The sequence below is a fragment of the Triticum dicoccoides genome, chromosome 3B (assembly GCF_002162155.2).
Source record: "Triticum dicoccoides isolate Atlit2015 ecotype Zavitan chromosome 3B, WEW_v2.0, whole genome shotgun sequence".
NCBI classification, from domain to species: Eukaryota; Viridiplantae; Streptophyta; class Magnoliopsida; order Poales; family Poaceae; genus Triticum; species Triticum dicoccoides.
Window position 1 is genome coordinate 696,123,224 of NC_041385.1, and position 25,607 is coordinate 696,148,830.

Consider the following 25,607-nt stretch of genomic DNA (forward strand, 5'->3'; position numbering starts at 1 on the left):
CCTCCCCGTCCGGCGAGCCCCGCCGCCTCCGCCCGCGGATCCGGCACCGCCGCCCCCTGCCGGAGCTCTCTCGGGCCTCCCCCGCCGGCCGCCGCCTCGCGGGAGCTCGTCGACCTCGCCGGAGAAGAAGGTGGATGAGATCCACCAGGATCTCGTCCAAACACCGTCCCCATCCCGGATCCCTCCGTCCCGGAACGCCTCCGTCCCGGGTTGACTTTTCCCAGAGGTAAAAACGTCCTAGTCCCCGAATCTGCAGTAATTTTCTTGCCATGTTCGTCATGTCGTATCTCTGCATCCGTAGCTCCGTTTCGTGCGTGTAATATGTTAAATTCTTCGCCTCGACGAGTACATCATTTCATTCCATTTCATCATATTTATTTGAGGTCATATTGATGCCTTAATCATTGTTGTAAGAGTGCTTCACAATGTTTTCTGCTGTCTGTTATCAGAACGAGCTCTTTTGTCATTTTTGCCATGATTGATGTGTGCATCCTATGAGGTTGATGTCTTCATGTGTTTTGATCTATGCTATGTCTTATTTACAGAGGTGCTTACCATGTATTTTTGTGATCAATGTGGTGACTAGCACAAGCATGCAAACTAGGCATCGTGATGTTGCTGATTTTAGTCCCTGTTCTGCTGTTATTTTGATGACATGTAAACTTGATGCTACAGAGAGATCCATGCATATTTTGAGATACTTCAGTAAGGATGATTTGAACATGTGGTTATTGTCTATCCATTCATGCACTTTTTTGCAATTATGGAGTAGTCTATCATGTCATTTTTGTGCTCAACTTTTGCTTCAAAATGTTTCCTGGCAGATTGTTTACATGTTATTCAATTTGGCCAAGGTTGTTGCAGTTGATCCTTGCATGCTATGAACTTGTTCTTGACTTGGTTTGTTTCACAAACATTCTTCTTGATGATGCTATGATTATCTTGTCATGCAATGACTTGTGGTGAGTGTATCGAGCTTGTTAAGTAGTGTACATGATGTTGCTGTTTTGCTAGGCTGAATCTGTTATTTCGTGATGCCATGTAAACATGTTGCTACTAATCATTCTATGCATAATCTGGAGATGTTCTATAAACATGTTTTGATCTACATGTCATCCTCTAACCATACATGCCCCTGGTTGCAATTATAGCTTGCTGTAGCTTGTTCATATCTTGCTCCAAAGTTGCTTCATAATGTTGCTGTCAGCCTGTTAACATTAAGTTCAGTTGTTTCCATGTGTTTTCCTAGTGATCAATGCACCCTATGACCTTGCTATTGCCATGCTTAGCTTCACAAATATGTCTTCTTACTGTTGGTTGCCTTGCCATGCCATGTATTGCTCTGTAGTAAGTTGCACAAGCTCATCTACATGCCTTCATAATTCTGTTTCTGCCATGTATGAATCTGTAATATAACTTGCCATGTTTACATGGGTGCCATCGTATTTTCTTATCCTTTTTGGCTCATGGTCAGTAAGGGACTTTTGATCTATGCTTTGAGTAGATTCATGCCATGCCTTTGTTTTCCATGATAAGTTCCTGTAACATGTTGTTTGATAGCTCTAAACATTGCATCGTGATGTTATTTTCTGCAAAGTCTGAAATTGTTGTTACTTGCAATCTTACCACGTGTGTTTGAGCATGTTCTATTGATTTCTGGAGATAGTTTAGTGTTCATGTTTTGACATGCTTTACCTGTACATCGTGTCCATGCCTTTTGTTATCATGTTGGGGTGTTGTAGCTTATTGTTTTGATGCTTGCAATATGCCTAGTTGCTGTTTTGGACAGCTTGTCCTTTAAACTGGTATAGTGTGCAGGTGTTGAACCGTTGCTCCGTTTTGAGTGTCCTCTATATGAAACTTGCTTAGAATTGCATGTAGTTTCATATTATCATGTTGCATCCTTGTTTTGAGGTGTTTTTTTGATGTTTGGGTGCATTTTGCATCAATGCCATGTTTAACTTGTTTTGCTCATATCTTCTAGGCCGTAGCTCCGAATTAAATGAACTTTATATGTAACTTGACTAGAATCTCGTGTAGATCATCTTGGTGCATCTTAACTTGCTGTTTAACAACTTGAACATAAGGTTTATTCAGATCTGGACCAATTTCGAAATTTGCATATGAGGACTTACCGGAATTCTTATATGTTGTTCCTGGCCTCATTTAAACTGACCTTAGTGTGTTGCTCTTGTTTGCATCATCTCTTGCCATGAGTAGCTTCATGTAGCTTTGTCATGCATCATGCTTGTTGTGCATCATGCCTTGTTCATGTGTGGTGTGTTTACCATGTTGTGTGCTTCTTTTCGATAGTTTCTGTTTCATTGCGATCGTGAGGATTCGTTCGTCTACGCTTGGTTCGGCTTCATCCGTTCATCTTCTTCATGGACTTGTTCTTCTTCCTTGCGGGATTTCAGGCAAGATGACCACTACCCTGGATCTCACTACTATCATTGCTATGCTAGTTGCTTCGTTCTATCGCTATGCTGCGCTACCTATCACCTGTTTATCAAGCCATCCCAAATTGCCATGAACCTCTAACCTTTGACACATTTCCTATGCAAACCATTGATTGGCTATGTTACCGCTTTTGCTCAGCCCCTCTTATAGCGTTGCTAGTTGCAGGTGAAGTTGAAGATTTCTCCATGGTGAACAGAATTTTGGTTGGGATATCACAATATCTCTTATATTATTAATGCATCTATATACTTGGTAAAGGGTGGAAGACTCGGCCTTTTGCCTAGTGTTTTGTTCCACTCTTGCCGCCCTAGTTTCCATCATACCGGTGTTATGTTCCCGAATTTTGCGTTCCTTATGCGGTCGGGTGATTTATGGGACCCCCTTGACAGTTCCCTTTGAATAAAACTCCTCCAGCAAGGCCCAACCTTGCTTTTACCATTTTCCTCACCGCCACCTACCCTTTCCCTTGGGTCGGCCAACCCAAGGGTCATCTTTATTTTAGCCCCCCCCCGGTCCAGTGCTTGTCTAAGTGTTGGTCCGAACCGGGCAGACTGCGGGGCCACCTCGGGGCAACTCGAGGGTTGGTTTTACTCGTAGGCTGACCTATCCGGTGTTGCCCTAAGAACGAGATATGTGCAGCTCCTATCGGGATTGTCGGCGCATCGGGCGGCTTTGCTGGTCTTGTTTTACCATTGTCGAAATGTCTTGTAAACCGGGATTCCGAGTCTGATCGGGTCTTCCTGGGAGAAGGTCTATTCCTTCGTTGATCGCGAGAGCTTGTCATGGGCTAAGTTGGGACACCCCTGCAGGGTATAATCTTTCGAAAGCCGTGCCTGCGGTTATAGGCAGATGGGAATTTGTTAATATCCGGTTGTAGATAACTTGACACCAGATCCGAATTAAAACGCATCAACCGTGTGTGTAGCCATGATGGTCTCTTCTCGGTGGAGTCCGGGAAGTGAACACGGTTTCTGGGTTATGTTTGACGTAAGTAGGAGCTCAGGATCACTTCTTGATCATTACTATTTGATGACCATTCCGCTTGCTCTCTTCTCGCTCTTATTTGCGTATGTTAGCCACCATATATGCTTAGTCGCTGCTGCAGCCTCACCACTTTACCCCTTCCTTCCCTTTAAGCTTTGCTAGTCTTGATACCCATGGCAATGGGATTGCTGAGTCCTCGTGGCTCACAGATTACTACAACAACAGTTGCAGGTACAGGTTTTGCGATGATCATGACGCGAGAGCGACGCTTACTTGCGTTGAGTTCTTCTTCTGCTTCTTCGATCAGGGATAGATTCCGGGTCGGCAGCCTGGGCTAGCAGGGTGGATGTCATTTGAGTTTCTGTTTGTGTTTCATCCGTAGTCGGATGTTCATCTTTTGTATTGAGATGTTGTATTCGTGTGGCATTGTATGCCCTATGTATGTATGCCCATCTATTATGTAATGTTGATGTAATGATATCCACCTTGCAAAAGCGTTTCAATATGCGGGTCTATCCTTGGTGGGACCTTCGAGTTCCTTTTGGATAGGGTCGCATATTGGGCGTGACACAATCTTTATGTCTCGACAATTTCGAGACTCCTCGTCATGTGTGTGATCTCCTCCGGGACTCCGAACAAACTTCGGTCATCAAAAACACATAACTCATAATACAAATTGTCATCGAACGTTAAGCGTGCGGACCCTACGGGATTGAGAACTATGTAGACATGATCAAGACACATCTCCGATCAATAACCAATAGCGGAACCTGGATGCTCATATTGGGTCCTACATATTCTACGAAGATCTTTATCAGTAAACCACACAACAACATACGTTTTCCCTTTGTCATTCGTATGTTACTTGCCCGAGTTTCGATCGTTGGTATCATCATACCTAGTTCAATCTCGTTACCGGCAAGTCTCTTTACTCGTTCCGTAATGCTTCATCCCGTACCTAACTCATTAGTCACATTTCTTGCAAGGCTTATAGTGATGAGCACTACCGAGAGGGCCCAGAGATACCTCTCCGATACATGGAGTGACAAACCCTAATCTCTATCTATGCCAAACCAACAAACACCTTCGGAGACACCTGTAGAGCATCTTTATAATCACCCAGTTATGTTGTGACGTTTGATAGCACACAAGGTGTTCCTCCAGTATTCAGAAGTTGCATAATCTCATAGTCAGAGGAACATGTATAAGTCATGAAGAAAGCAGTAGCAATAAAACTGTAACGATCATAATCCTAAGCTAACAGATGGGTCTTGTCCATCACATCATTCTCTAGTGATGTGATCTTGTTCATCAAATGACAACACATGTCTATGGTTAGGAAACATAACCATCTTTGATTAACGAGCTATTCAAGTAGAGGCATACTAGGGACACTATGTTTTGTGTATGTATTCACACATGTATCAAGTTTCCGGTAAATACAATTCTAGCATGAATAATAAACATTTATCATGATATAAGGAAATATAAAATAACAACTTTATTATTGCCTCTAGGGCATATTTCCTTCAGTCTCCCACTTGCACTAGAGTCAATAATCTAGTTCACATCACCATGTGATTTAACACCAATAGTTCACATTTGTATGTGATTAACACCCATAGTTCACATCGCCATGTGACTAACACCCAAAGGGTTTACTAGAGTCGATAATCTAGTTCACATTGCTATGTGATTAGCACCCAAATAGTACTAAGGTGTGATCATGTTTTGTTCATGAGAGAAGTTTAGTCAACGTGTCTGAAACATTCTGAGACGTATGTATTTTGCAAATTTTCTATGTCTACAATGCTCTGCATTGAGCTACTCTAGATAATTGCTCCCACTTTCAATATGTATCCAGATTGAGACTCAGAGTCATCTGGATTGGTGTACATCTTACATTGATGTAACTCTTTATGACGAACTCTTTATCACCTCCATAACCGAGAAATACTTCCTTAGTCCTCTTAGGTAACTAAGGATAGCTTTGACCGCTATACAGTGATCCACTCCTGGATCACTATCTTACCCCCTTGCCAAACTCATAGCAAGGCACACAACTGGTCTGGTACATAGCATGGCATAATTTATAGAACCTATGACTGAGGCATAGGGAATGACTTTCATTCTTTTTATATCTTATGCCGTGGTCAGGCTTTGAGTCTTACTCAACTTTACACCTTGTAATACAGGCAAGAACTCCTTCTTTGACTGATACATTTTGAACGCTTTCAAAATCTTGTCAAGGTATATACTCATTGAAAAATCTTATCAAGCATCTTGATCTATCTCTATAGATCTTTATGCCCAATATGTAAGTGTAAGTGCATCTAGTGCCAACCCTAGTTGGTTTTGGAGTATTGACGACAAACCTGGTTGAGGGACTAATGTGTTTGTGAGAACTGAAGGATAACACAGGTAGTAGTCCCTCATTGATTCGGTTTACCTACAGGAGATGACCCCTAAAAATGTGTGAAGACATTGAAGACAATGGTGGTCTATGAAGCTAATCACGTTGAAGACTATGACATGAGAAGACAATGTCTGAAGACTATGGAGCGCGAAGACTTAGCTGTTTTGCTGTTTCTTTTCTTCTTTGTTGAGCCATAGGAACCACCGCACTATTAAGTGGGGTCCAAGTGAACAAAGTCAGAGTGACTGAAGTGATGCTCAACCAAATCCTATATCTTCGAGCAAAGACAATGAGAGCAAATCTTATCCAGAGTCGGATGAGTCAGCTTTACTTGTAGCCCAAGTCAAGCTGCCACGTGTGTTTGAAATCTGACCATTGTGACACGTGTCAGTTCCTTAGTGACCGAGGGTCATTTCGAACAAATCAGGTCGGGTTGCCCAGTGGCTATAAATAGCCCACCCCCTACACCATAAATTGGTGGCTGCTCAGAGTTAGTACACGTCTTTTGTCGTTTTGAGAGCAACCCACCTCCGAAGCCTCTGAGAGAGAATCCTTGCGAGGACAAAGCCCAAACCACCCAGAGCCCAAAGAAAGTTTGGCATCACTAAAGTCTTTCTGTCCGTGTAATCTAAAGACTTGTTACACTTGAGGACTGTGAATCCTCCAGCCAGTTAGGTGTCATGTTCTGAGCATCCAAGAGCCATTGTGGATTGACGGTGAACAAAGTCTGTGAAGGTTTGGAATTCTACCTTGAAGACTTACCAAAGTGATTGGGCGGGGACTAGGTGTCCTTAGCTCAAGGGGAATAGGGTGAAAACATGGTCTTCTGAGTTGAATCTCAGCCTTCCTAACCAGACGTACAGTTGTCACAACAACTGGAACTGGTCAAACCCTGTCCTCCTGAAGCTACTGGTTCTATCTCTCACTTCTCTCTACTTACAATTTGTCTTCGTGAAGTCTTTGCCTGCTAGCATTATCTGTTTGACTTCATTGAGTGACTACCTGATCTGATTGGCTTCATACTATCTTCCATCATGATCCTTACTACCTAGATGCAAATAGTCTTCATGCTTTCACTTCATTGAATACTTGACTATGGCTTGTCTAGTGTAGTCTACCTTCTGCTGCATTCGAATAGTGTTGTTTATATTGTTTGTCTTTGAAACTCCCATGTTTTGAAGACTTCAATAAAAATCGCCTATTCACCCCCCTCTAGTCGATAACTAGCCCTTTCAATTGGTATCAGAGCAAGGTACTCCCTTGTTCTGTGTGATTTGGTTTAACCACCCGGAGTTTTAGCTATCTCGACTGCAGGGATAATCAAAGTCTCCGCTACGTGCCCCATCTTTGATGGCACTGAGTATCCCTACTGGAATAATAGGATGCCCATGCATCTTGAAGCCATTGGCATTGATCTATGGTATGTCGTCAAGAACGATGTTCCCAAGACTGGTGAAGGTGTCACCCCTACTGATGTCAAGAAGTTCATTCAACTAGATTCTACAGCCAAGAACATCATCTGTGGTCATCTGACCAAAGGACAATATGGTCATGTGAGTGCTCTTGAAACGTCGAAGCTAGTCTGGGACTGGCTCTCCAAAGTCAATGAAGGTGTCTCAACTCAGCGAGATCAATGGATCAGTACTCTCCACAACCTCTTCAACCACTTCAAGAGACACGACAACGAGAATGTCCAGCTCACGTTTGATCGCCTCACTGATATCACAAACAAGCTCCAAGCACTCGGCGCCACTGAGATCACGAAGCATGAGATTGTGAAGACACTACTGAGATCTCTTGACAGCTCATTTGACACGTTAGCCCTAATGATACAAGAACACCCTGATTTCAAGTATCTCGATCCATCTGACATACTAGAGAGGCTCAACACACATGAGTACCAGCTATCTGAGAAACGAGATATTTATGGTCCCAACTATGGCCGAACTCGCGCTTTGAAGGCAAAGGCTGCTGCTTCCTCATCTAAAGAAGAATCTGACTGCAGTTCTGGTGATCCTGAAGACATTGGAAAGGAGCTTGCTATGCTCGTGAAAAAGTTCCAGAAATTCACCAAGAAGAAAGGCTTCCAAAAGTCTTCACGATCCAGCTCAAGGAATGATGAAGCTTCTGCCTATGACCACAAGAAGAGAACCTGTCACAAGTGCAAGAAACTTGGTCAATTTATCTCTGAGTGTCCATGATGGGACAATGAGAAGAAGAAGAAGAAGAAGAGCAAAGAATATGATTCTGATAACAAGAAGAAGAAGAAATCCTCAAAGTCTTCTTCCAAGTCTTCTTCCAAGTCTTCACCACACAAGAAGAGCTCATCTAGCAAGGCCCGTGCTTTTGTTGGAAAGGAAATGGATTCATAGGAGGAGTCGGCTTCTGAGGAGGCGGAGGTGGAGTCTGAGGGGGAGTCTGACTCTGGTGTTGCGAGTCTGGCTCTAGCTACAACATACGTCGCCAAGTCCATCTTCAACACCGAAGACAATGGCTCCGTCACCAACGCTGATGATAATGACAAGGATGACTCACCTCCCACCTACTGCTTCATGGCACGTGGTGCCAAGGTAAATTCACGCGATGCTTACTTTCAAACATCAAGTGAAGATGACTCTGATTGTGAATCCAAACCTAGTTACAAAACACTTGCTAAAATTGCAACTGAACAATAGAAAGCTATGGAACATACTCAAAAACTGTTAGACAAAAGTGATGAGTTGTTGGACGTGGAAATGACCAAGTCTCAGTCCTTAATTAAAGACATCAAAAATCTTCATATTAAGTATCATGATCTTGAAGGTTGACATGAATCACTCTCAACTTCTCATGAAAAGCTTTCCTATGATTATCTTCAAAGGAAGCAGGAACTTGAGAAATTGAGATCGGATCATGAAGATCTTCAAAAGGAGAATGAGTCACTTCACGCTCAATAGATCAGTCCCGCTCAGGAAGGATTTGAACCACCATGTTTAAAATGCATTGAGCGTGATAACGCTACCTCTGTTGCTGAATGCTCCACTGCTACTGCTGTTGTAATATCTTCAAATGCTAAAGTGGTAACTAACCCCTCTACTGAGGATACCACTACTATTGCTGATGAGAATGCCAAGTTGAAGACACTGCTTGAGACAGGGATATACAAAAGTCTCAAAGGACATCAGACATTATGTGATGTCCTCGAAAAGCAGATTCTGAACCAAAACCCTAGAAAAGAGGGTGTTGGGTTCGAGAGGAAAATGAATGTTGATGGGTCGTACTGGAAGCCTGAGCAGTACCCCAAAACCACATGGGTAGCTACAAAGGAACCTTCAATAGATCCATCCACCTTATCTGGTTTCACTTGTGCTAACCCCATTATCATTGATGAATCCTTTGATGCAAACTATAAACTGTTTAAGAATCAAAATGGTGACGTGTTTGCCAGGTATATTGGTACTAACTACAGGAATGGACCACCTATGAAGAAGATATGGGTACCTAAAAGTGTTCTTGAGAATCTTCCAGTGAATGTCATCATGACACCACCTGTGAAGAAGACAAACCCCATACCAAAGGCTTCATATGGTCCTAAAGCTTCATATAGACCGTGGACTCATCTGAGTCACCCTAACGTCAATGTTTTGCAGGGAAATCATACTCAGACCCATGAATATGAGCGTGTTTCATCAAACCGCTATGTTGATAGAACTAAGAACTTTTCTGCTTATTCATATGAGTATTATTCACCCCCTGCAAGGCTATTTACTAGGGCTCCAAAGCTGAAGTTCTCAGATGTTGCACTTAGACTCATTGCTTCTAAGCCACCCCTGAAGATGTGTGTGGTTAAGAAAACTTAACTGTCTTATGCAGGGAAAGGTCTCCAGCCGAAAATCAAAGGCGTCCAAAGCTAATGCTGGAGACCTTAAAAATCTTGTAGGGCGCAAGATAAAATGCCCAAATGGTCTTACTATGTATTTCACTCCAGATTTCCTTGACACTCATCCTATCTATCCTAACCAAGACCTGAATTTCCATGTTCCACTTGTTCGTCAAATGTTTCTGCTTCACAACTCGCTTGGTGAAGCCTATCCCCCAAACTGCATTGTAGGCTATGACACCTCATACTTCAGAATGGATTATGGATAGTGGATGCACTAATCACATGACTGGCGATCAAAGTCTTCTGATGGATTCAACGCTACGTCCATCAGACAAAAGTCACATCACATTTGCTGACACTGGTAAAAGCAAGGTATTGGGTCTAGGTAGAGTTGCAATATCAAGGGATCAACACATGAATAAAGTGATGCTTGTTGAATCCCTTGGTTTCAACTTAATGTCTGTCTCAATTCTTTGTGACTTAAACATGATTGTGCTATTTGGAAAATATCGATGTCTTGTGCTAATGGAATCTGACAAGTCTCTAGTCTTTGAAGGATATCGAAAAGATGATCTGTATATGGTAGATTTCTCAGCAGGACCACACATGGCCATATGTCTTCTTGCAAAAGCTTCAGAGTGCTGGCTTTGGCATTGAAGGCTAGGGCATGCTGTCATGAGGAACTTGCATACTCTCGTGAAGAAGAAGCATGTCGTGGGTATCGAAGGCGTCAAGTTCAAGAAGGATCATCTATGTGGTGCCTGCGAAGCTGGAAAGATGACCAGGGCCAAGCATCCCTCGAAGACAATCATGACTACATCTCAACCTTTCGAGCTGCTTCACATGGACCTATTCGGCCCTACTCACTACTCTACTCTCAATGCTACTGCTTGTCTCTATGGTTTCATCATTGTTGATGATTAATCTTGATATACTTGGGTGCATATAATCCTATACAAGACTGAGGATGTCTTCAGACGCTTCGCCAATCGTGCCATGACAAACTATGGCATCAAGATCAAGCACATCAGAAGCGACAATGGCACTGAGTTCAAGAACACTGGCCTTGACCTGTATCTAGATACCCTGGGTATCACTCATGAATTCTTGGCTCCCTATACACCTCGGTGGAATGGCATCGCAGAGCGCAAGAACAGAACTCTCATTGAGATGGCCCGAACGATGCTTGATGAGTACAAGACTCCACGAAAGTTCTGGCCTGAAGCCATTGATATTGCATGTCACGTCATCAACCGTGTTTATCTTCACAAGCTTCTGAAGAAAACATCCTATGAGCTCCTAACTGGTAAGAAGCCAAATGTAAGCTACTTCAGAGTATTTGGTGCTAAGTGTTGGATTAGGGATCCACATCACACTTCAAAGTTTGCACTGCAAGCACATGAAGGTTTTATGCTTGGTTACGGAAAGGATTCGCACTCCTACAGAGTCTTCAACCCCTTTCACTATAAAGTGGTTGAAACTATAGATGTGCGGTTCGATGAGACTAACGGCTCGCAAAGAGAGCACCTATCAAATGTGCTAGATGAAGTACCTCCAAGTGAATCTATCAAGCAGATGGGAATTGGAGATATCATACCTTCTGAGAATCAAACTGAAGAGGAGCTTATCGTTACTACATCCACTCAACCTGAAGATAATGCTCAACCTAAAGATAATCCCCCAAATGATGACATTGATCAGAATGAGCAAAATCTTCGTCCTGCTCATCCTCGTGTTGCAAATGATGTACAGATTGAGAAGATGATCGACAGCCTCAATGCACCTGGTCCACTCACTCGTTCAATAGCTACACAAAGAGCAACACAACTAACCAACTTCTGCGGGCATTTTGCATTCGTCTCAATCTCAGAACCCAAGAAAGTCGTTGAAGCCTTCATGGAACCTGAATGGATTCAAGCAATGCAAGAAGAGCTTCAATAGTTCGAGCTGAATAATGTGTGGGAATTGGTCAAGCGTCCTGATCCTCGGAAGCACAATATCATTGGCACCAAATGGATATATCGCAAGAAGCAAGATGAGCATGGTCAAGTGGTCAGGAACAAAGCTCGTCTCATTGCACAAGGTTACACTCAAGTGGAAGGAATTGACTTTGATGAAACATTTGCTCCTGTGGCAAGGCTTGAAGCCATTCGCATACTGCTTGCCTATGCAAATCATCACAATATCCTTTTGTATCAAATGGATGTGAAGAGTGCTTTTCTCAATGGAAAGATAGAATAAGAAGCATATGTCGCACAACCTCCTGGCTTTGAAGATCCAAAACATCCTGATATGGTATACAAGCTCAACAAGGCACTGTATAGCCTCAAACAAGCCCCTCGTGCTTGGTATGACATGCTCGAAGACTTCCTGAAGAGCAAAGGCTTCAAACCTGGTTCACTAGATCCTACTCTCTTCACGAAGACATATGATGGTGAACTGTTCGTATGCCAAATCTATGTGGATGACATTATCTTCGGCTGCACCAACAAGAAATACAGTGATGACTTTGGTCACATGATGCAAGAGCAATATCAGATGTCCATGATGGGTGAACTGAAGTTCTTTCTGGGTCCCCAAATTCGTCAACACCGCAATGGTATCTTCACATCTCAAGAAAAATATCTCAAAGATTGCCTGAAGAAGTTTGGAATGCAAGACTGCAAAGGATACACGACGCCAATGCCAACCAAAAATCATCTGGGTCCCGACGACAATGGTAAAGAGTTCGATCAAAAGGTATACTGCTCCATGATTGGTTCTTTGCTTTATTTATGTGCATCTAGGCTAGATATAATGCTTAGTGTTTGCATGTGTGCCCGATTCCAAGCGGCACCAAAGGAATCGCATCACCTAGCTGTGAAGCGAATTCTTCGATATTTGGCTTACACCCCAACACTAGGATTATGGTATCCAAAGGGCTTAGAGTTTGATCTAGTTGGATTCTCAGATGCTGATTATGCTGGTGACAAGGTTGATCGCAAGTCCACATCAGGCACATGTCACTTTCTGGGACGATCACTTGTCTGTTGGTCTTGAAAGAAGCAGAACTGTGTATCTCTCTCCACTGCCGAATTTTAATACATTGTTGCTGGATCTTGCTGTGCTCAGCTTCTCTAGATGAAGCAAACTCTCAAGGACTATGGCATACACCTAAAGAATGTGCCTCTCTACTGCGACAATGAGAGTGCCATCAAGATTGCCAACAACCCAGTTCAGCACTCGAAGACAAAGCACATTGAGATTCGTCATCACTTTCTCAGAGATCATGTTTTGAAGGAAGATATTGATATCATTCACGTCAACACTGAAGAGCAATTGGCTGATATCTTCACAAAGCCCTTGGATGAGAAAAGGTTTTGCAAGTTGCAGTGTGAGCTAAATATCTTGGAATCCTCAAATGTCCTATGAATTGGACACACATCCTAACACTTATGCATTTTGATGACTTAGATGTGCAACACACAAAGTAACGTATATCTTCAATCAATGAAGACATACACTCTAAGTGTGAATACATTAATGCGGAATTTGACTTCAGAGTGCCACAATAATTGTGCGTCGTGTCTGGGTCTAATACTTCCTATATGGTGGGTAACACCACCACCAAACTTTTGTTTGAAGTGTTTCCCTTGGCGTTATAATTGTGAAGTTTTCATCTTGACTTATCTTCATCATGTTGATTTGGTTTTATGCTAGGTATATACATAATTGTGTTCTGTCCTCCATAGCATTCACTTATAGCTATGGTTTTATGCTGAATCTTTTGATCTAAGTGAATGCGATCGGACCCTAACCTATCTATGCTTCTACCTCAACTCTATATGTCTGCATTATCTGTTTGACTTCACTGAGTGACTACCTGATCTGATTGGCTTCATACTATCTTCCATCCTGATCCTTACTACCTAGATGCTAATAGTCTTCATGCTTTGACTTCATTGAATACTTGACTATGGCTTGTCTAGTGTAGTCTACCTTCCGCTGCATTTGAATAGTGGTGTTTCTATTGTTTGTCTTCGAAACTCCCATGTTTTGAAGACTTTCATAAAAATCGCCTATTCACCCTCCCCCCTCTAGTCGATAACTAGCCCTTTCAGTAAGCAGCTTCCCCGAGGTCTTTCTTTGAAAATATCCTTTCAAACTCTCCTTTGTGCTTTACAAAAATTTCTACATCATTTCCGATCAACAATATGTCATTCACGTATACTTATCAGAAAGGTTATAGTGCTCCCACTCACTTTCTTGTAAATACAGGCTTCACCACAAGTCTGTATTAAACTATATGCTTTGATCAACTCATCAAAGCATATATTCCAACTCCGAGATGCTTGCACCAGTCCATAGATGGATCGCTGGAGCTTGCACACCTTGTCAGTACCTTTAGGATCGACAAAACCTTCTGGTTGCATCATATACAACTCTTCTTTAAGAAATATCCATTTAAGGAATGCAGTTTTGACATCCATTTGCCAGATTTCATAAAATATGGCAACTACTAACATGATTCAGACGGATTTAAGCATCGCTACAGTTGACAAAATCTCATTGTAGTCGACACTTTGAACTTGTCGAAAACCTTTTGCGACAAGTCGAGCTTTGTAGATAGTAACACTACTATCAGCATCCGATTCCTCTTGAAGATCCATCTATTTTCTATGGCTTGCTGATCATCAGGCAAGTCCACCAAAGTCCACACTTTGTTCTCAGACAAGGATCCCATCTCAGATTTCATGGCCTCAAGCCATTTCGTGGAATTTGGGCTCATCATTGCTTCCTCATAGTTTGTAGGTTCGTCATGGTCTAGTAACATGACTTCCATAATAGGATTACCGTACCACTCTGGTGCGGACCATACTCTGGTTAACCTACGAGGTTTGGTAGTAAATTGATCTAAAGTTTCATGATCATCATCATTAGCTTCTTCACTAATTGGTGTAGGAATCACTGAAACTGATTTCTGTGGTGAACTACTTTCCAATTCGGGAGAAGGTACAATTACCTCATCAAGTTCTACTTTCCTCCCACTCACTTCTTTCAAGAGAAACTCCTTCTCTAGAAAGGTTCCGTTCTTAGCAACAAAAATCTTGCCTTCGGACTTGTGGTAGAAGGTGTACCCAATTGTGTCCTTAGGGTATCCTATGAAGACACGTTTCTCCGATTTGGTTTGAGCTTATCGGGCTGAAGCCTTTTGACATAAGCATCACATCCCCAAAATTTAAGAAACGAGAGCTTAGGTTTGTTGCCAAACCACAGTTCATACGGTGTCGACTCAACGGACTTTGATGGTGCCCTGTTTAAAGTGAATGCAGCTATCTCTAATGCATAACCCAAAACGATAGTGGTAAATCGGTAAGAGACATCATAGATTGCACCATATCCATAAAGTGCGGTTACGACATTCAGACACACCATTACGCTGTGTTGTTCCAGGTGGCGTGAGCTGTGAAACTATTCCACATTTTTTTAAATGAAGGCCAAACTTGTACCTCAAATATTCTCCTCCACGATCAGATCGTAGAAACTTTATTTTCTTGTTACGATGATTCTCCACTTCACTCTAAAATTCTTTGAACTTTTCAAATGTTTCAGACTTGTGTTTCATTAAGTAGATATACCCATATCTGCTCAAATCATCTGTTAAGGTAAGAAAATAACGATAACCGCCACGAGCCTCAACATTCATCGGACTGCATACATCGGTATGTATTATTTCCAATAAGTCATTAGCTCGTTCCATTGTTCCGGAGAACGGAGTTTTAGTCATCTTACCCATAAGGCACAGTTCGCAAGTATCAAATGATTCATAATCAAGTGATTCCAAAAATCTATCTTTATGGAGTTTCTTCATGCGCTTTACACCGATATGACCCAAAAGACAGTGCCACAAATAAGTTGCACTATCATTATCAACTTTGCATCTTTTTGCATCAATATTATGAATATGTGTATTATTACGTTCGAGATTCAATAAACCATCAACATTGGTTGTATGACCATAGAAGGTTTTATTCATGTAAACAGAATAACAATTATCCTCTGTCTTAAATGAATAACCGTATTTCAATAAACATGATCTAATCATATTCATGCTCAATGCTAACACCAAATGACATTTATTTAGGTTCAACACTAATCCTGAAAGTATAAGGAGTGTGCGATGATGATCATATCAATCTTGGAACCACTTCCAACACACATCGTCACTTCACCCTCAACTAGTCTCTGTTTATTCTGTAAATCCTGTTTCGAGTTACTAATCTTAGCAACCGAACAAGTATCAAATACCCAGGGGCTACTATGAACACTAGTAAGGTACACATCAATAACATGTATATCAAATATACCTTTGTTCACTTTGCCATCTGATGACCCACAAGTATAGGGGATCTATCGTAGTCCTTTCGATAAGTAAGAGTGTCGAACCCAACAAGGAGCAGAAGGAAATGACAAGCGGTTTTCAGTAAGGTATTCTTTGCAAGCACTGAAATTGTAGGTAACAGATAGTTTTGTGATAGGATAATTTGTAACGGATAACAAGCAATCAAAGTAAATAAAGTGCAGCAAGGTGGCCCAATCCTTTTTGTAGCAAAGGACAAGCCTAGAAAAATTCTTATAATGAGAAAAGCGCTCCTGAGGACACATGGGAATTATCGTCAAGCTAGTTTTCATCACGCTCATATGATTCGTGTTCGTTACTTTGATAATTTGATATGTGGGTGGACCGGTGCTTGGGTACTGCCCTTTCTTGGACAAGCATCTCACTTATGATTAACCCCTATTGCAAGCATACGGAACTACAAAATAATTATTAAGGTAAACCTAACCATAGCATGAAACTAGTGGATCCAAATCAGCCCCTTACGAAGCAACGCATAAACTACGGTTTAAGCTTCTGTCACTCTAGCAACCCATTGCTACATGTTGAGCCTATGTTGGTTTTCCTTGAAGAGGAAAGGGTGATGCAGCAATAGTAGCGTAAGTATTTCCCTCAGTTTTTGAGAACCAAGGTATCAATCTAGTAGGAGGCTCCTCAAAAGTCCCACGCACCTACACAAACAAACAAAGAACTCGCAACCAACACAATAAAGGGGTTGTCAATCCCTTCACGGCCACTTGCGAAAGTGAGATCTGATAGAGATAGTATGATAAGATAAATATATTTTGGTATTTTATGATATAGATGCAAAAAGTAAAGAGGCAAATAAAAGTAGATTGAAAACTTATATGATAAAAGATAGACCCGGGGGCCATAGATTTCACTAGAGGCTTCTCTCAAGATAGCATAAGTATTACGGTGGGTGAACAAATTACTGTCGAGCAATTGATAGAAAAACGAATAATTATGAGATTATCTAGGCATGATCATGTATATAGGCAACACATCCGTGACAAGTAGACCGACTCCTGCCTGCATCTACTACTATTACTCCACACATCGACCGCTATCCATCATGCATCTAGAGTATTAAGTTCATAAGAAAAGAGTAACACATTAAGAAAGATGACATGATGTAGAGGGATAAACTCAAGCAATATGATATAAACCCCATCTTTTTATCCTTGATGGCAACAATACAATACGTGCCTTGCAACCCTTTCTGTCACTGGGTAAGGACACCGCAAGATTGAACCCAAAGCTAAACACTTCTCCCATGGCAAGAAAGATCAATCTAGTAGGCCAAACCAAACTAATAATTCGTAGAGACTTGCAAAGATAACTCAATCATACATAAAAGAATTCAGAGAAGATTCAAATATTTCTCATAGATAAACTTGATCATAAACACACAATTCATCGGATCTCAACAAACACACCGCAAAAAGAGTTTACATCGAATAGATCTCCACAAGAGAGGGAGAACATTGTATTGAGATCCAAAAAGAGAGAAGAAGACAACTAGCTAATAACTATGGACCCGAAGGTCTGTGATAAACTACTCACAACTGATCGGAGGGGCTATGGTGTTGATGTAGAAGCCCTCCATGGTCGATTCCCCCTCTGGCGGAGCGCCGATGAAGGCTCCAAGATGGGATCTCGCGGATACAGAAGGTTACGGCGGTGGAAATTGTGTTTCGGTTGCTCCCTGGATGTTTTCGGGGTACGTAGGTATATATAGGAGGAAGAAGTACGTCGGTGGCTGCTCGAGGGGCCCAGGAGACAGGGGGCGCGCCCAGGAGGGGTGGGCGCACCCTCCTATCTCCTGGCCGCCTCGATTGCTTCTTGACTTGCACTCCAAGTCCTCTGGATCACGTTCGTTCCAAAAATCACGCTCCCGAAGGTTTCATTCTGTTTGGACTCCGTTTGCTATTCCTTTTCTTCGAAATACTGAAATAGGCAAAAAAATAGCAATACGAGTTGGGCCTCCGGTTAGTAGGTTAGTCCCAAAAATGATATAAATGTGTAAAATAAAGCCCATAAACATCCAAAAGGGGTAATATAATAGCATGGAACAATCACTAGAGGAGACGTATCACCCATCATCTACATATTACTTCCCAATGCCTTCCTCTAGGCCCAAATAATGGTGAAGTGTCATGTAGTCGACGTTCACATAACACCACTAGAGGAGCGACAACATACATCTCATCAAAATATCGAACGAATACCAAATTCACATGACTACTAATAGCAAGACTTCACCCATGTCCTCAGGAATAAACGTAACTACTCACAAAGCATATTCATGTTCATGATCAGAGGAGTATTAATATGCATTAAGGATCTTGAGGGAGTCCTGGATTAGGGGGTCCTCGGACAGCCAGACTATATACTTTAGCCGGACTGTTGGACTGTGAAGATACAAGATTGAAGACTTCGTCCCGTGTCGGGGTGGGACTCTCCTTTGCGTGGAAGGCAAACTTGGCAATTCGGATATGTAGATCTCCTTCTCCGTAACCGACTCTGTGTAACCCTAGCCCCCTCCGATGTCTATATAAACCGGAGGGTTTAGTCCGTAGGACAAAAAACAATCATAATCATAGGCTAGCTTCTAGGGTTTAGCCTCTACGATCTCGTGGTAGATCAACTCTTGTAATACTCATATCATCAAGATCAATCAAGCAGGAAGTAGGGTATACCTCCATCGAGAGGGCCCGAACCTAGGAAAACATCGTGTCCCCCGCCTCTTGTTACCATTAGCCATAGACGCACAGTTCGGGACCCCCTACCCGAGATCCACCGGTTTTGACACCGACATTGGTGCTTTCATTGAGAGTTCCACTGTGTCGTCACGATAAGGCTTGATGGCTCCTTCAATCATCTTCAATGATGCGGTCCGGGGTGAGGTTTTCCTCCCCGGAAAGATCTTCGTATTCGGCGGCTTCGTACTGCGGGCCAACTCGCTTGGCCATCTGGAGCAGATCGATAGCTACGCCCTTGGCCATCAGGTCAGGTTTGGAAGCTTAAACTACACTGCCGACATCCGCGGAGACTTGATCTTCGACGTATTCGAGCCCATGTCAGGTGCGCCGAACATTCACGACGATCATGACCTGGATCTACCATCGGACAGTGGACGGGGGATCCCACCTGCGGTTGCCTCGGCCTTTAATACGGAGCAGATCGTGCCATCCGAGGACGGGTGGATGGACCCCACTATCGGTGTCAAAACCGATGGATCTCGGGTAGGGGGTCCCGATCTGTGCGTCTAGGCTGATGGTAACAGGAAGCAAGGGACACAGATGTTTACCCAGGTTTGGGCCCTCTCGATGGAGGTAAAACGCTACTTCCTGCTTGATTAATATTGAAGATATGGGTAGTACAAGAGTAGATCTACCACGAGATCGTAGAGGCTAAACCCTAAGAGCTAGCCTATGATGGTATGATTGTAAATGTGATCGGACTTCTAAGGACCATCCTCTCCGGTTTATATAGACACCAGAGAGGGCTAGGGTTTACATGGAGTCGGTTACAAGGAAGGAAACACAATATCCGGATCGCCAAGCTTGCCTTCCATGCCAAGGAGAGTCCCATTCGGACACGGGACGAAGTCTTGAGTCTTGTATCTTCACGCTTCAATAGTCTGGACGATGTATACAGTCCGACTGTCCGGATACCCCCTTATCCAGGACTCCCTCAGTAGCCCCTGAACCAGGCTTCAATGACGATGAGTCCGGCGTGCAGTCTTGTCTTCGGCATTGCAGGGCGGGTTCCTTCTCCGAATACTCCAAGATAAGCATCGAACACTTAGACCATGTCCGGATCCACAAAATAATCTTCACATACCGCTGTAGAGAGAATGATATTTCACAAATGCAATCTGCTGACCACTTTTAGATAACGCGGCGTGTCATTTCGGTAGGGTCATTATTCGAACCATTTTCCTGCAACCAGCCATAACGCATATTGCGAGGCGGTTTCATTGACACGTCTTGCCAAAGCAGAGATCGTGTCCCCTTATCACGTGATTCTCATCAATACGGGTATGGGTAATCCCACCACGCCATCAGTCATGGCGCTTGGGAAGCAAACGATTCCCAACGGGCAAGTGGGGAGGCGCACCGCTTTCGTCGCCTCTATAAAGGGATAAGATTTCCTCATTTTTACCCACGCCTTCTTTCTCCCTTGCCCACTCTTGCCCCCTCGAGCTCCAACGCCCAAGCTCAAGTCTTCTCCGCACAACTAAACATGTCCGGAGCAGGAGGCAAGTGGGTGGCTTCCACCGTCAAGGAGAAGCATATCGCAAATCTTCGGGCGGCCGGATACTTGGCCGCAAACATAGCGCACCGGCTACCGGACGTCGGGTAGGTCATTCCGACCCCAGGACCCCACGAGAGGGTCGTATTTGTTGCCCACTTCGTCTGTGGACTGGGATTTTCACTTCAACCCTTTGTCTGCGGGCTCATGTTCTACTACGGGCTATATTTCCATGATCTGGCCCCGAATTTTGTCCTCGACATCTCGGCGTTCATCGTCGTATGCGAGGCATTCCTCCGCATCAAGCCTCATTTTGGCTTGTGGCTGCAAATCTTCTGCGTGAAGCCGAAGATTGTAAGCGGCCAGCAAGCGGAGTGCGGAGGGGCTATGGTGGGAAATATGCCCAACGTCACCTGGCTGGACGCTTCCTTTGCGGAGACCATAAAAGGGTGGAAATCGGGGTGGTTCTACATCACCGAGCCGCGCGGCGCCAACTGGGCGGCGGCCCCTGAGTTCCGATCCGAAGCCCCCATGCGGCTCACCTCCTGGGAAAAGAAGGGCCTAGCTTGGGGCGAACCTACAGAGCTGACCGGACTCCAAACCTGCCTCAAGAGCATGAAGGACAAGAACATCAAGCTTGTCAACGTGATCCAGGTCATGCTCGTTCGCCGGATTCTCCCGTGCCAAAGGCGGGCATTTAATCTGTGGGAGTTCGTCCTGGTCGAACACCGGATGCTTCAGAGGCTCTATGGCATGAAGCACAAGGACGCATGAAAGGCGTTGTTCAAGGCCTCCGAAGTACCTCCTTCCACATCCGAGGACCGTGAGCTCCATGCCGCGCGGCTTCCCAGTGAGGTGAGTTTTCAGACCATCATCGGATTCAGTCCTGCCCGATATACTCATGAGGGAGCCTTAAGTAGTTATGCATATTTGTCCAGGCGTATGTGGAGACAGCGGAGCAGGTTGACTGTCTGGCTCCGCTGCCAGAAGACCCAGCTGATGCTCTCCTAACGGAGATGCTGGTCCCGGCACCGTACAAGGTGCCGGAGAAGAAGGCCGATAAGAAGGCCCCGGGGATCCGAAAGGGTCTCCGGGGTAAGGTTGTGCCGGAAACCTCGTCCGAAGATGACGAGGCACACTCCTCCCACGAAGGGGAGGAGGAAGAAGAAGAAGACGCCCCATCTGGAAAGGATGAGGGGCCTGGGGAGGTGGACCAGGGGGGCGGAAAAGGCCCTCGGTGCAAGGCCATCATCCCCACATCGTCTGATGACGAGACAGATTCCTCCCGCATAGGCGGGGGGAAGCAAGAAGAAATTCTACCTCCCCGCACAGGGGAGGAGAAAAAGAGAAAAGCCGCCCCGGAAGGGGAGGCTGGGACGTCCAAGAAGGGAAAGGTGTCCCTTCCGGACTACTCCGCCACGGCCGCTCTCAGTGAGGAGGGGTGGCTGCCCAGGGGGAAGCCCCCAATGCGATCGTAAGTGTCCGCGCTCAATCATGACTTTACTTCATGGTTTTTGTATTTATAATGCCGAACATATATGCAGTCCGGCCAGGGTTCATCCTGAGGTATCTTCCTCCGGATCCCTGAGCGATTCGGAGATGAACTCGCTCCCGACGGCCACTACTCCTCAGCCTGCGGATGACACGGAGGTGTGATGTCTACTACACAACCTTCTTCTTGTAGACGTTGTTGGGCCTGCAAGTGCACAGGTTTGTAGGACAGTAGCAAATTTCCCTCAAGTGGATGACCTAAGGTTTATCAATCCGTAGGAGGCGTAGGATGAAGATGGTCTCTCTCAAGCAACCCTGCGACCAAATAACAAAGAGTCTCTTGTGTCCCCAACACACCAGGTACAATGGTAAATTGTATAGGTGCACTAGTTCGGCAAAGAGATGGTGATACAAGTGCAAAATAGATAGTAGATAAAGGTTTTTCTAATCTGAAATAATAAAAACAACAAGGTAACAAGCGATAAAAGTGAGTGTAAACGGTATTGCAATGATAGGAAACAAGGTCTAGGGTTCATACTTTCACTAGTGCAAGTTCTCTCAACAAGAATAACATAGATAGATCATATAACAAGCCCTCAACATGCAACAAAGAGTCACTCCAAAGCCACTTATAGCGGAGAACAAACGTAGAGATTATGGTAGGGTACAAAACCACCTCAAAGTTATTCTTTCGGATCGATCTATAAAAGAGTTCATACTAGAATAACACTTTAAGACACAAATCAACCAAAACCCTAATGTCACCTAGATACTCCATTGTCACCTCAAATATCCGTGGGCATGATTATACGATATGCATCACACAATCTCAGATTCATCCAACCAACACAAAGTACTTCAAAGAGTGCCCCAAAGTTTCTATCGGAGAGTCAAGAACGTGTGCCAACCCCTATGCATAGGTTCATGGGAGGAACCCGCAAGTTGGTGACCAAAACATACATCAAGAGGCACATGATATCCCATTGTCACCACAGATAAGCACGGCAAGACATACATCAAGTGTTCTCATAAAAGACTCAATCTGATAAGATAACTTCAAAGGGGAAACTCAATTCATCACAAGAGAGTAGAGGGGGAGAAACATCATAAGATCCAACTACAATAGCAAAGCTCGGGATACATCAAGATCGTGCCATAGAGGGAACACGAGAGAGAACACGAGAGAGAGAGAGAGAGAGATCAAACACATAGCTATTGGTACATACCCTCAGCCCCGAGGGTGAACTACTCCCTCCTCGTCATGGAGAGCGCCGGGATGATGAAGATGGCCACCGGTGATGGGTTCCCCCTTCGGCAGGGTGCCGGGAAGGGCTCCCGAGAGGTTTTTGGTGGCTACAGAGGCTTGCGGTGGCGGAACTCCCGATCTATCTTCCCCGTGGATGTTTTTAGGGTACGTGGGACTGTATAGGCGAAAGAAGTTGGTCGGGGGCTGCTCAAGGGGCCCACGAGACAGGGGGTGCACCCTACGGGGGGCGCCCTCCTATCTCGTGGAGTCCTCGAGTATCTTCTGACTTGAACTCCACGTCTCCAGGATGATATTCTTCCAAAAAATCACGTTGCCGAAGGTTTCATTCCATTTGGACTCCGTTTGATATTCCTTTTCTTCGAAATACTGAAAAAGGCAATAAAACAACAATATGGGCTGGGCCTCCGGTTAATAGGTTAGTCCCGAAAGTAATATAAAAGGGTATAATAAATCCCATAATCATTAAAAACAGGTAATATAATAGCATGGAACAATCAAAATTACATATACGTTGGAGACGTATCAAGGTGTTGTCCCGAAGGATCTCAGAGCGGGGGGAGGTGACTCTGGAGACGCCCCAAGGCGGGATTCCAGACGTCGGACACACGGCGTTCAAGATCCCCGCGGATCGTGTCGATGAGAGCCCCGGTAAGCCGGGCTCTTAGCCGAACACTATTCCGGAACCTTTAATGGTTCCGGACTCAGGCGGGCGGCCCCTCGTTAGGGAGGGAAAGCCGTCTGTGTCGAGGACTTCCGATGCGCCCGAGGCGCCGGATTGTCTGTGGGAAGCGCTTCGCAGCGCTTCCATGGATGAAGAGCACCGTACTCTTATGAGTGCGGTGATTCAGAAGGTTTCGTCCGCCAAGAGCGGACTAACCGAAGCCTGCACCAGCCTACTGACAGGCTTTGAGGTAAGTAATAAAAATGTATGAGATTACCACCCTACAAGTAGTAGCCCCTGATACTCTGTTTGGTGTTCGGAAGGAAAAGCCAAACAGATGGTCAATTATGATTCGTAGGAGTCTAATAATAGATAATCGTTTGAATAAGCAGGCTGTGCTGCTTGCTACTGCTGCCCGCACAGCCGAGGTTGCCGAACTAAAGCGGGACCTGGAGCAGGCGCAGGGGGAGCTCAACCTCACTAAGAGGCAGCTCGAAGAAAACAAGGGTAAGTGATTCCTCGCTCATGTATTTAGGGATAGACAAAATTGGTTGGCCTAACACCAAAGCATCGTGGATTTGTAACAGGTGCCACCACCGAACTGGAGTCTCTGAAGAAGGCGCTGTCCGAGGCCGAACACAAGGCGGACTTGGAATGCAAAGAGCACGAAAAGCAAGATGTTAGAGTGGGCGAGGTACAACAAGAGCTCCAAGAGCTCGGCAAAAAGTTCGAGTCCGTGGAGCATGAGCTTAAGGCAAAAGAGGCCGAGCTTGCAAAGGCCCTTGTGAGTATAAAAGACACCAAGGCCGAAGCCGAGAAGGCACAGCAGGAAATCCAGGAGGCCAAAAAGATAGCGGCGGGTAAGAAATTCTTTATGCAAAGCAAACATGTGGAGGAGGCATTTCTTTTACTTACTCGAATTCGGAGGTCTCCAGGGGCATTCGCAGATCTGCCATGCAGCGTATCAGACGCTGCGGAGTTATACCGTGCCCAGGAGGGGAGCTCAATGGAGAAGTTGTTCTGGTCCCAGTATGCTGGGGCCGAACACCCAATACCTCTGAGTGACCAACTGAAGCAGTTGGTCGAACTCCACAGGGCGACCGAACTGGCTATGAGGGATTTCATAGTCCAGATGTGGCCTGGTGAGCTCCTGCCCACTAGCTACTTCGGCCTGATCAAGCGGATGGTGGATGCCTATCCGCGGCTTGAAGTGATCAAGCGATCCGTTTGCATTGAGGGTGCCCGCCGGGCCTTTGCCCTCGCGAAAGTGCATTGGGGCAAGCTGGATGCGGAGAAGCTGGTGAAGGACGGGTCGCCGGAGGGCAAGGCGCATCGCCATCCCAAGATGTACTATGATGGCATTATGAAGGGTGCTCGTCTCGTGGCCGATGAATGTACCAAGGACACCATTTTCGAATGAATTCACTTTTGTCATGTTTGTAAAGTAAAGACGAATTTACTTGTGCTATGTAGCACTTCCGTTATTTAAAATATTACCTTCTGTGCGGCTGTTTATAAAATTCTGGAAGTAGGCCAGTCGTCGGCTTCTGCCCCCACGTAACTAGTACTGGGGTGTTCGTTGAAAACCCAGACACTCTTTATCCAAGTGTTTGGTCCCTCAAGGAGGTGTCCGGCGCAGCGAACAAGGCAATCGGACTATTCGGCTTTATAACCTTCACTTAGCCATAGAAGTCTACAATCTTAAATTTTGGCGAAGCCCCTAGAATCCGGAAGGCCGAATTGGGGCGCTATATACGCCTAGATCGGACGAAGCCGATTTATCACCTAAAGCGGAAAAATCTTTAAGGATTTTAGGACCTCTCGAAC